The 12,120-nt window shown below is 49.1% G+C and overlaps 1 pseudogene; it reads left to right on the top strand.

Annotated features, from left to right (window-relative positions):
* The first annotated feature begins 2,148 nt into the window (after positions 1 to 2,148).
* On the top strand, positions 2,149 to 5,215 carry LOC148083046 (uncharacterized; annotated as a pseudogene).
* Positions 5,216 to 12,120: the final 6,905 nt, after the last annotated feature.

The raw sequence follows: 12,120 nt of genomic DNA, 5'->3' as shown, positions 1-12,120 counted from the left end.
CCAATTTTCTTATCGTTGAATATCAGTACAACCTGTTGTACTCGCTTTGGTTGTATTTGATTTATTTCGGTGAAAGGAAGCGTACTCGCTCCCTCTCCCGACATTGTACTCTATATTTATATATCATTGACTATCAGTACAACCTGTCTTACTCGCTTTTGGTTGTATTTTGATTTATTTCGGTGAACGGAAGAGTACTCGCTCCCTCTCCCGACATTGTACTCTAAACTTATATATCATTGAATATAAGTACAACCTGTTGTGCTCGCTTTTGGTTGTATTTTGATTTATTTCGGTGAACGGAAGTGTATTCGCTCCCTCTCCCGACATTGTACTCTATATTTATATATCATTGAATATCAGTACAACCTGTTGTACTCGCTTTGGTTGTATTTTGATTTATTTCGGTGAACGGAGGCGTACTCGCTCCCTCTCCCGACATTGTACTCTATATTTATATATCATTGAATATAAGTACAACCTGTTGTACTCGCTTTTGGTTGTATTCTGATTATTTCGGTGAACGGAAGTGTACTCGCTCCCTCTCCCGACATCGTACTCTATATTTATATTCAATGAATACCAGTACAACCTGTTGTACTCACTTTGGTTGTACTTTTGATTTCTTGGTGACGGCAGTGTTTTCGCTCCCTCTCCCAACATTGTACACTAAATATTTATATATCGGTACAACCTGTTGTAATCGCTTTTGGTTGTATTTCGATTTCTCTTGGTGACGGCAGTGTTTTCGCTCCCTCTCCCGACATTTATATTGCTGTTTTTTCAGCTACTGAAGTAGATTCTTTTATATTTGTTGGTGACGACTGCGTATTTGCTTCCTCTCCCAGCATCTGTGATACTTCCATCTCATATGTCTAACACTCGTTGGTGAAGGCTGTGTTTTCGCTCCCTCTCCCAGCGTTTGTGATAATTCTATCTCATATGTGTAACACTTGTTGGTGACGGCTGCGTGTTCGCTTCCTCTCCCAGCATCTGTGATACTTTTATCTCATATGTGTAACACTTGTTGGTGACGACTGCGTATTCGCTTCCTCTCCCAGCATCTGTGATACTTCTATCTCATATGTGTAACACTTGTTGGTGACGAATGCGTGTTCGCTTCCTCTCCCAGCATCTGTGATACTTCTATCTCATATGTGTAACACTTGTTGGTGACGACTGCGTATTCGCTTCCTCTCCCAGCATCTGTGATACTTCTATCTCATATGTGTAACACTTGTTGGTGACGACTGCGTGTTCGCTTCCTCTCCCAGCATCTGTGATACTTCTATCTCATATGTGTGACATTTGTTGGTGACGACTGCGTGTTCGCTTCCTCTCCCAGCATCTGTGATACTTCTATCTCATATGTGTGACACTTGTTGGTGACGACTGCGTATTCGCTTCCTCTCCCAGCATCTGTGATACTTCTATCTCATATGTGTAACACTTGTTGGTGACGACTGCGTGTTCGCTTCCTCTCCCAGCATCTGTGATACTTCTATCTCATATGTGTGACACTTGTTGGTGACGACTGCGTATTCGCTTCCTCTCCCAGCATCTGTGATACTTCTATCTCATATGTGTAACACTTGTTGGTGACGACTGCGTGTTCGCTTCCTCTCCCAGCATCTGTGATACTTCTATCTCGTATGTGTAACACTTGTTGGTGAAGACTGCGTATTCGCTTCCTCTCCCGGAATCCGTGATACTTCTATCTCATATGTGTAACACTCGTTGGTGAAGGCTGTGTTTTCGCTCCCGCTCCCAGCGTTTGTGATAATTCTATCTCATGTGTGTAACACTTGTTGGTGACGACTGCGTGTTCGCTTCCTCTCCCAGCATCTGTGATACTTCTATCTCATATGTGTGACACTCGTTGGTGAAGGCTGTTTTCGCTCCCGCTCCCAGCGTTTGTGATAATTCTATCTCATATGTGTAACACTCGTGGTGAAGGCTGTGTTTTCGCTCCCGCTCCCAGCGTTTGTTGTTTTTTCTCTGTGTGGCCTTTTGCTCGTTGCTAACATGCTTGGCGGCCACTCCTGCTCAGTCTGTATGGCTTCTCTGCAGCCCGAAGATGGCCATGATATGTGTCCCTCATGCCTTGGTCTCGAGCATCTGAGGGAAGGTCTTTCAGAAGATCCCTGCATGAACTGCAGCTTCATGCCCCGGGGAATAAGGGCTGCCAGACTTGCTGAGGTAGAGCAACTGTTGGGCCTCGTTTCGTTGCCTGAGCAGTTAACCTCAGCCCAGCGGCAGAATCCAGCTCAATCCCGCCGATCTAAACGGCGGGCTGCTGAGACTAGAGGCCCCACTTCTAGGAAGAAGGTTAGAGAGTCCGGACTTGCTTCCAAGGTGGACCAATTAACGGAGGAGGTTAATCAAATGAGATCCTTCTTCCTGGCCTTCAAGTCTGGCACTGGTGAAAGAGAGTTGGGTGATCCTGCTCCTCCTCCAGCCATCTTGGAACCGGAGGAAGATATAATCTCCATGGCAGCTTCAGCCACTGAGTTCGCCGAATATGGAGAGGAGGTGGTACCACAGCGTGTAGCCTCCCACGCCTCTGCGGCGGCCTCCCGTTCTTCAGCCCACAGCTCTACTGTCGGTTCTGGAGACGGCTCTATGGGGGCCATCATTCGTACGGCCCTGGCTCGCCTGCAGTTGGATATCCCGCAGGCTCAGCCAGCTTCGGCCAGTGCCTTTTTCAGACGCGGATCAGCTCCCGTCAACTTTACTGTGCCTCCATCTAACGAATATTTGAGGGAGTTGCATGCATGATGGAGGGACTCTAGAGCCCTCTCTCGTGCAAACTCAGACGCCCGGACCCTGGCAGCCATGCAGGATGCACCCAAGTTTGGGTCGGGCCGCATACCAGCGGTTGAGCCGGCAATAGCTGCGTTAATTGTCTCACCTGATGAGGCGCTGAGACCGGATGTGAGGTGTCCTCGTTCCCAGTGTCGGGTGACCGATGACCTGCTCTCCAAAACCTATGACGCAGCGGCACGCATGGGACGCATAGGTAATTCTATGTCCCACCTGATGCTTGCTTTATCAGCATCTATACAGGAGACCCCACTGGATGCTTCCGTCCATAATTTCAGCGACGCTTCCCTGCAGGCATTCGCGCTGATGTCTAGAGAGCTGGGGCGGTTGATGTCTACTCTTGTCCAGGCTCGCCGCCAGGTTTGGCTGGCACAATCACCTCTGACAGAGGCATGCAGGAGAACCCTCCGCAGTGTTCCAGTGGAACCGGGGGAACTGTTTGGACCTGCAGCGCTAGAGGCACTTGAACGAACTGTCCAAGCCAGACAAACTCAACAGCAGCTGTCCGGGCTTCGCAGGAGTGGGCCTCCTCCAGGCAGACCTAGGGGATCACCAGCTCCCCCCCAGCGCCGTTCTCAGCCACAGGCTTACCCCAGAGGCTACCTCAGGTCTCAGCGCCCAAGCCCACAGCCTGCTCAGCAGGCGGCACAGACTTTTCGAGCCCCTGAGCGGCTGCCCTCTAGGCAACCTCAGGCCCCACATACTGTCCGTCGTACCCCCAGAGCCTTTCGAGGCCGGGGGACCCAGCGCTGAGGCATTGGGGACGGCCGTCGGCTGTTTTTCCCAACAGCAGCTCATCTATTGGGCTGCTTCCACCCGGGACCCCTGGGTGCTCTCCACCTTGACCAATGGGTACAAGCTTCAGTTCCGACGCCGGCCCCCAACCATTGGCCGGGTCAAGATGACCATCATATGCGACCCGGCAAAAGCCCAAACCCTCACCCAGAAGTTGTCCGTCCTCCTGGACAAGGGTGCAATCGAGCAGATAGATCCCCTGTTACAACCAGGAGGGGTCTACTCGACTTATTTTCTGGTTACAAAGAGAGATGGCGGACTCCGCCCTATCCTCGACTTAAGGGGAATCAACAAGTTCCTGAAAGTCTTGAGATTCCACATGCTCAGCCCTGCAGAGGTTCTGCGCACTGTCTCCAGGCAGGAGTGGTTTACTTCAATAGACCTGAAGGATGCTTACTTTCATGTGGCCATAGCACAACACCACAGACGGTTCCTGAGGTTCGCCTTTCAGGGACGTCATTTTCAGTTCAGGGTGCTCCCGTTCGGCCTCTCCCTTTCGCCACGGGTATTTACCAGGGTTGTAATGGCAGCCCTTTCGCCCCTGCAGTCGCAGGGCATGAAGATCCTGCCCTACCTAGACGATTGGCTCATCTGTGCTTCGTCCCGGTCTCGGGCGACCCTGGACACCACAAGCCTCCTTTCCCATGTGTCTCGACTAGGTCTCAGGGTGAACTCTACAAAGAGTTGCCTAGTTCCCTCACAGAGGAAAATTTTTCTCGGGATAACTCTCGATACAGTTTCAATGAAGGCCTGGCCTTCACCACAGCGGGTGGACGACATCCTCCGCCTCCTTCCCCTCACAACAGACGCCTCCCTCTCAGGGTGGGGTGCAGTGTGGCAAAACCGTACAGCCCAGGGGCTGTGGTCTGCTCGAGACTGCTCGGAGCACATCAATGTTCTAGAGCTACGAGCTGTGTATATGGCCCTGCAATACTTTCTTCCCTTCCTGAGAGGGCGACATGTGCTTGTGCGGTCAGACAATGTGTCGACCGTATCGCATATAAACCACCAGGGGGGCACCCGGTCTGCACAGCTGTTGCAAGCATCTCGGGACCTCCTGCTGTGGGCGGCTCCACGCCTGGCCAGCCTAAGAGCAATGTATTTGCCCGGGGACCGGAATCAGGTCGCAGACCTGCTCTCTCGGGGCAAGCCCCCATCGGGGGAGTGGCGGCTTCACCCAGAGGTGGTGCTCAATATCTGGGACACATTCGGCAGAGCAGAGGTAGATCTGTTTGCCACAAGGGAGTCGACCCATTGTCCCCTCTGGTTCTCCCTGAAGGAGGAAAGCAGTCCTCTGGGCCAGGATGCTCTTGCGCATGGCTGACCAGAAGGTCTCCTCTACGCTTTTCCCCCAATACCTCTGATATTCTCAACACTGCAGAGGGTCCTCCAGCAGGGTCACAGGCTGCTGTTGGTAGCCCCCATCTGGCCAGGGAGAACATGGTTTCCACTGCTGCGCAGGCTCTGCCGCAGCTCACCATGGCGCCTCCCCGACAGGAACGATCTCCTGTCTCAGCTAGAGGGCCAGATTTGGCATCCCGACCCTCTTCGCCTGCAACTATGGGTCTGGCCGCTGCAGGGCCCAACCCGCTTCTGACGCAGTGTTCAGATGCTGTCTGCGACACTATACTAAACGCCAGGGCGCCTTCTACACGGCTGCAGTATGCAAATAGGTGGCAACTGTTTACTGCATGGTGTTCAGACAGGGGTGAGGACCCTGTGCACTGTTCAGTCCCAAAGATTCTGGAGTTCCTCCAGTCACTATTGGACAGTGGCTGGTCTCCTGCCACACTGAGGGTATACACAGCAGCCATTTCCTCTCAACATGCTCGGGTAGATGATTACACAGTGGGGTCCCACAGACTGGTGTCCCTCTTTCTAAAGGGCGCGTGGCGATTACGCCCCCCACGCACACAGCGTGCCCCAGCATGGGATTTGCACCTGGTGCTCGACGCTTTGTGTCTGCCTCCCTTTGAACCCCTGGCTCAGGCAGAGCTGAAGTGGGTTTCTGCTAAGACTGCTTTTCGCCTTGCCATCGCTTCAGCGAAGCGTGTTGGGGAACTACATGCCCTGTCTGTGAGTGAGTCATGTCTGCGGTGGAGCTCAGACGGCTCAGGGGTTACCCTCTGGCCAAATATGGCTTTTCTCCCAAAGGTTCTGTCATTATCGAGCCTCAACCGTCCCATTCAAGTGGCACAATTCATTCCCCCGGAAGGGGAAGACAGGTTGAGACTGCTGTGCCCTGTGCGGGCTCTAAGAACCTATGTAGCTGCAACCGCAAGTATAAGACGGTCGGACCAGCTCTTCATTTGCTATGGTGGCCCTAGGAAAGGTTGTGCTCTTTCCAAACAGCGACTGTCTCACTGGATCGTGGATGTTATTACCCACGCATATAAAGGAAGTGGTCACCCCCTGCCATTCGAGGTGAGGTGCCACTCTACCAGAGCGATGTCTAAGTCATGGGCGGCCCTACGCGGGGTACCCCTGGAGGACATCTGTGAGGCAGCATCATGGTGCTCACCAAGCACTTTTTTCAGGTTCTATCGAGTGAATGTCGCCACTCCTTATCAATTAGGTGTGGTCCTGTTTCCCGACTCTGTTGCTTCCCCTCAATGAGGTATGTACTGGGATTCCTCATGACCTTGTTGTTATGGCTCATCCAGTGCTTGAAGCACCGCCTCTGGCGGTCAGTAGGGAAGAAATAGAACAAAAGTTACGTATGTAACTACGGTTCTATGAGTCCTGGATGACCGCCAGAGCGTTCTGTCACTCAGAATCCTTGTGGCTTCGCGAGAAGATTCTGCAGGAACAGATCCTCTGATGTCACCGGAAGTTATACCCCTTCATCAGGGGTCACAGGTGACTTTGTTGGTATTAAACTCGAACCGCGCATGCGCGAGATGGATACATTCAGTGCTTGAAGCACCGCCTCTGGGGGTCATCCGGGACTCATAGAACCGTAGTTACATACGTAACTTTCGTTTTCTCTCAATGTTGTTTCAAGTGGTATGTTTTTTACTGGAAAACTGTCAGGTTAATTCTAGAAATAACTTGAGCGAGAACTGTGTAGTATTGATAGTATTGATAGTATTGAATTGTAGTGAATATAGGGTTAAATTTGATCAGAACGACCAGCACTCTGGTTATAACAAATATTAAAATGTAATATTTTAAGAATATACCTGGAATAATGGAGCACCACCTTTGAGTCTTAGTCCAAAGGAAACTATTAAAATTACATGGATAATATTATAATTATTATAATTTACTTTGTTTTTTTAGTGGAAGCAAAATCAAACATGAAGGAAAAGCGCTATACAAATATTACTTACTAACTTACTTACATACAAATCCCCCTTTGGTCATTGTTGGGAAACCGTCGCTGTTTGTCCATCAAGGCCAAGGTTGTTGTACGGCGTCGAATGTCATCCAACTCATCCAAGATCGTCCCAGAGTGTCCATAGGGTTCCTGGCAATAGTGTCAGTGATACACAGATTGATGTGTTTCACCCTTATCACCCCCTTTCCTACCATTAACCAAACATTTGGTAAAGACCATATGGATGGGGGAATGGAGTTCAGAACATTATGTTTGTCAATTCTCTACATCCGGGCCAATGACATGGGTGTGTCTAAAACCAGATAAAAAAAGAATAAAAATATTTGCATCACGACTGAAAGTACACAATGAGAGGGATGAAAGAGCTGACAGAGAAGAAAAAAATCACACAAAGGGAAGATTAATTTTTTCTTTGTCGTCCTATTAATGTGATTTTGGATCTTTTGTGGTTCTTGTACCATTGACAGACATTTCCAAACATCTCTTTATTTAATTTTTCATTATAACATTATAGTATTTATTTATTATTTATTTAAAGTAGGGTAAGTATAAGTAGTAAAAACAGTGTTATAATTAGTAGCAAAAGTACAAGTAGAATTTGTAGTAAAGCTAAAGTAGAACATGATGGACAGGAGTTTACTAGTGAGTCTAGCTTCATTCCACAGAGCCCTCCTGATCAACCTGTCCGACCTGTTGACACTTCTGTTCCCAACCCAACACACCTCAGCATAAAACGAAAGTTACGTATGAAACTACGAGTCCAGGATGACCGGCAGAGGCGGTGCTTCAAGCACTGAATGTATCCATCTCGCGCATGCGCTGTTCGAGTTTTAATACCAACAAAGTCGGTGACCCCTGATGACCCCGGATAGGGTATATCTTCTGGTGACATCAGAGGATCTGTTCCTGCAGAATCTTCTCGCGAAGTCACAAGGATTCTGAGTGACAGAACGCTCTGGCGGTCATCCAGGACTCATAGAACCGTAGTTACATACGTAACTTTTGTTCTATTTCTTCCCTACTGACCGCCAGAGGCGGTGCTTCAAGCACTGGATGAGCCATAACAACAAGGTCATGAGGAATCCCAGTACATACCTCATTGAGGGGAAGCAACAGAGTCGGGAAACAGGACCACAGCTAATAGATAAGGAGTGGCGACATTCACTCGATAGAACCTGAAAAAAGTGCTTGGTGAGCACCATGATGCTGCCTCACAGATGTCCTCCAGGGGTACCCCGCGTAGGGCCGCCCATGACTTAGACATCGCTCTGGTAGAGTGGCACCTCACCTCGAATGGCAGGGGGTGACCACTTCCTTTATATGCGTGGGTAATAACATCCACGATCCAGTGAGACAGTCGCTGTTTGGAAAGAGCACAGCCTTTCCTAGGGCCACCATAGCAAAGCAAGAGCTGGTCCGACCGTCTTATACTTGAGGTTGCAGCTACATAGGTCCTCAGAGCCCGCACAGGGCACAGCAGTCCCAACCTGTCTTCCCCTTCCGGGGGAATAAATTGTGCCACTTGAATGGGACGGTTAAGGTTCGATAAAGACAGAACCTTAGGTAGAAAAGCCATATTTGGCCAGAGGGTAACCCCTGAGCCGTCTGAGTTCCAACGCAGACATGACTCACTCACAGACAGGGCATGTAGTTCCCCAACACGCTTCGCTGAAGCAATGGCAAGGAGAAAAGCAGTCTTTGCAGAAACCCACTTCAGCTCTGCCTGAGCCAGGGGTTCAAAGGGAGGCAGACACAAAGCGTCGAGCACCAGGTGCAAATCCCATGCTGGGGCACGCTGTGTGAGTGGGGGGCGTAATCTCCAAGCGCCCTTTAGAAAGAGCGACACCAGTCTGTGGGACCCCACTGTGTTATTATCCACCCGAACATGTCGAGAGGAAATGGCTGCCGCGTATACCCTCAGTGTAGCAGGAGACCGGCCACTGTCCAATAGTGACTGGAGGAAGTCCAGAATCTTTGGGACTGAACAGTGCACAGGGTCCTCACCCCTGTCTGAACACCATGCAGTAAACAGTTGCCACCTGTTTGCATACTGCAGCCGGGTAGAAGGCGCCCTGGCGTTTAGTATAGTATCGCAGACAGCATCTGAACACTGCGTCAGAAGCGGGGTGGGTCCTGCAGCGGCCAGACCCATAGTTGCAGGCGAAGAGGGTCGGGATGCCAAATCTGGCCCTCTAGCTGAGACAGGAGATCCTTCCTGTCGGGCAGGCACCATGGTGAGCTGCAGCAGAGCCTGCGCAGCAGTGGAAACCATGTTCTCCCTGGACAGAAGGGGGCTACCAACAGCAGCCTGTGACCCTGCTGGAGGACCCTCTGTAGTGTTAAAAATATCAGAGGGATTGTGGGAAAAGCATAGAGGAGACCTTCTGGCCAGTCGTGTGCAAGAGCATCCTGGCCCAGAGGACTGCTTTCCTCTTTCAGGGAGAACCAGAGGGGGCAATGGGTCGAATCCTCTGTGGCAAACAGATCTACCTCTGCTCTGCCGAAGATATCCCAGATATTGATGTAATGAACTTATCTTCATTGGAAAACATCTGTGAAAGCTCACCCACTCCTCAGGATCTGAGTCAACATTCTTCCGTTGATAAGAAAACCCCACACCAGGTGAAATTGGCATTTCACAAACTTCGAGTGAGTAATCACAGCAGAGGAGGGATATTTCAGGGCAATAAGGTCCATTAGCCCGACTTCCCGAAGCAAGGAGGATTAGAAGTTTGACAAACGGTCAAGCTAAACCTTCAATGACCAAAAAGTTCAACACTTCATGGTGAGATTCTGACCAACCAAGATCAGATAAGAACTTTTATGGCTTCCTGCAGACGCAGAGTTTAAGAAGATGCGAACCAACATTGAAAGTGCTAACAGATGTTTTCACAGGCAGAATGTGTGTATGTGTGTGTGTGTCTTGGATAATATTCATCGAAATGTGTATGATCTGCTTAAAGAAATATACTTGTAAGTGAATGTATCTACGCGCAAGGTGTTGGAAGTTATCAAAATGAAGAAAGTAATCACAGATGAAATATAAGAATTGAATTAATCATTATCTGAACCTTCATTTTGTAATACATGTTCTATATTTGTCATGTTTGGTGTTATTTGAATTTTCACGCTCCGGGGGAAAAGAATCTAGAAAGAACAAATCGTTTTAAAGCATTTTTAATGTACATATGATCTTTCTTGTGTGATGAGAAGAAAAGACAATAAGAGAGGTGAGGAGGTGAAGGAGGAGGGGGTGTTGGACTGGAAGGACCCTTTTCCCGCCGAAGAAACGTCAACCAATCATAAGGGTTTGCCCCTTTTTACGATCACTAAGTTTCAACATAAGAACTGTGTTCAACTTAGAGAATTCGTGTTGTTTCCTCCAAATGATCAGAGCGTACCTCTTAACATCAGAGCGTACCTCGTAACATCAGAGTTTATCACAACCCGCGTGATAAACTGGTTCATCACCAACTGCCTTCAAGACGATCTCCGGCCTCCTGACGAACTCCTGCAAGTCCAAACTGAGGACCGCACTGAAGGACCCACTTCCAGCATCCTTCCAGACTCCGTGAGTTTCTTAATAATCTTGACCAGACCGGTCCGATTATTCCAATATTCGCAGCACGTCTCCCAGACTGCGAATCTCCATCAAGTAGCAACAGCCCGTGAATCATCCTTACCTCCCGTAAGAAGAAAGTGTTCCTGACCTAAAGACTTTCCCTCAGCGAAGTGAACATTCCAGGCGTTCAGTGCGTTCACGTGAGGTGTCTACAACCAGGAAGCCGACACTGTGATTCATCGGACCGCTTGGCCCCCCTCGTCGAAAGAACTTTGATTCCCTCGTTCCGGACTGTCTTCCTCATCATCCTCTCCTTCATCCTCATCCTCCAACTCCGTCATCCACCCGCTTGCCACCTTCATCTGGTCTCCAGCTGCTGCCTAAACCTCCATTCAACATCTACCGTCAAGTAAGAAGCTGATCACTTCATCTTGAACAAATTGATTTGTGTCTGGGTTGTTTAATATGCGGGTAGTCTATTAAGATTTCGTCCACGATTCTTTTCCCGTTTCCGTTTTATTCTCGGTTCCGAAACTTACCATAATAAAACGATTAAAACTAGTCCGTTTCTGTCGCTCCAACACGACGTCATGTCCGGGTCTTAATACTTTGCTTTATGGAGAGAAAAGGTCAAAATGCAGAGTGTACGGGTTGTTTATTCGCCGCTTCAAGTCAAACAAAGACACAAATTTTACTATCGAAAGGACTCGCTCTTTGCCGGCAGCTCTACAGGTCAATAGCTCCGGGAAAGACGGTCTCGTGTTATGGGGTTTCACTGTATTTAAGGGAAAGTTTCCTGTCCAGGGGGTCGTCTATTCCGGGGCAGTGGTTCTTTCAAGTTTCTTCAGTCTCAGGTCACCTGGAGAGTAACTTCCTTACTTCCCTGTTGTGTGGGCGGATTCCTTTGTCTTCCAGCCCCCCTCTTTTGGGTGTGTTCCATTTTGCTCTTTTGTTTTACGCCCACAGGTGTGAACTGAGCAGACAGACAGATTTCCCTTTCCACAGGGGTTTTTCCCAATGCATTTAAACATGCCATTGTGGAGCCTCTGCTCAAAAAACCAGGCTTAGACCCAACTGACCTCAGTCATTTCAGGCGTATTTCTAAGCTCCCTTTCTTGTCCAAGATCTTGGAGAAGGTGGTGTCTGAGCAGCTGTCTTTGTTCCTGGATCAGAGCGACATCCATGAGAAGTTTCAGTCTGGCTTCCGTAAACATCACTCTACTGAGACAGCTTTATTGAAAGTCTCCAGTGACATCATGATGTCGGTTGACTCTGGTAAATTCACTGTTCTGGTTCTTTTGGATCTGTCCTCAGCCTTTGACACAGTTGATCACCAGATCCTGCTGAGAAGACTGAGGGATGAAGTGGGACTGTCTGGGTCTGTGTTAGAATGGTTCTCATCTTACCTTTCTGGGCGCAGTTTTAGTGTTTCTGCCAATCAAATGAGGTCTGAATCGGCAGATCTGTTGTGTGGAGTCCCTCTAGGTTCTGTTCTGGGTCCTTTATTGTTTTTGCTGTACTTGATTCCCCTTGGTAAAATCATTCAGAGATTTCCAGATGTTTCTTATCACATTTTTGCTGATGACATCCAGCTCTACTG

This window comes from Callionymus lyra, chromosome 3, assembly GCF_982586985.1.
Source record: "Callionymus lyra chromosome 3, fCalLyr1.hap1.1, whole genome shotgun sequence".
Lineage (NCBI taxonomy): Eukaryota > Metazoa > Chordata > Actinopteri > Syngnathiformes > Callionymidae > Callionymus > Callionymus lyra.
Note: the sequence above shows the minus strand (reverse complement) of the source record. Positions and strands in the feature narration are given on the sequence as shown.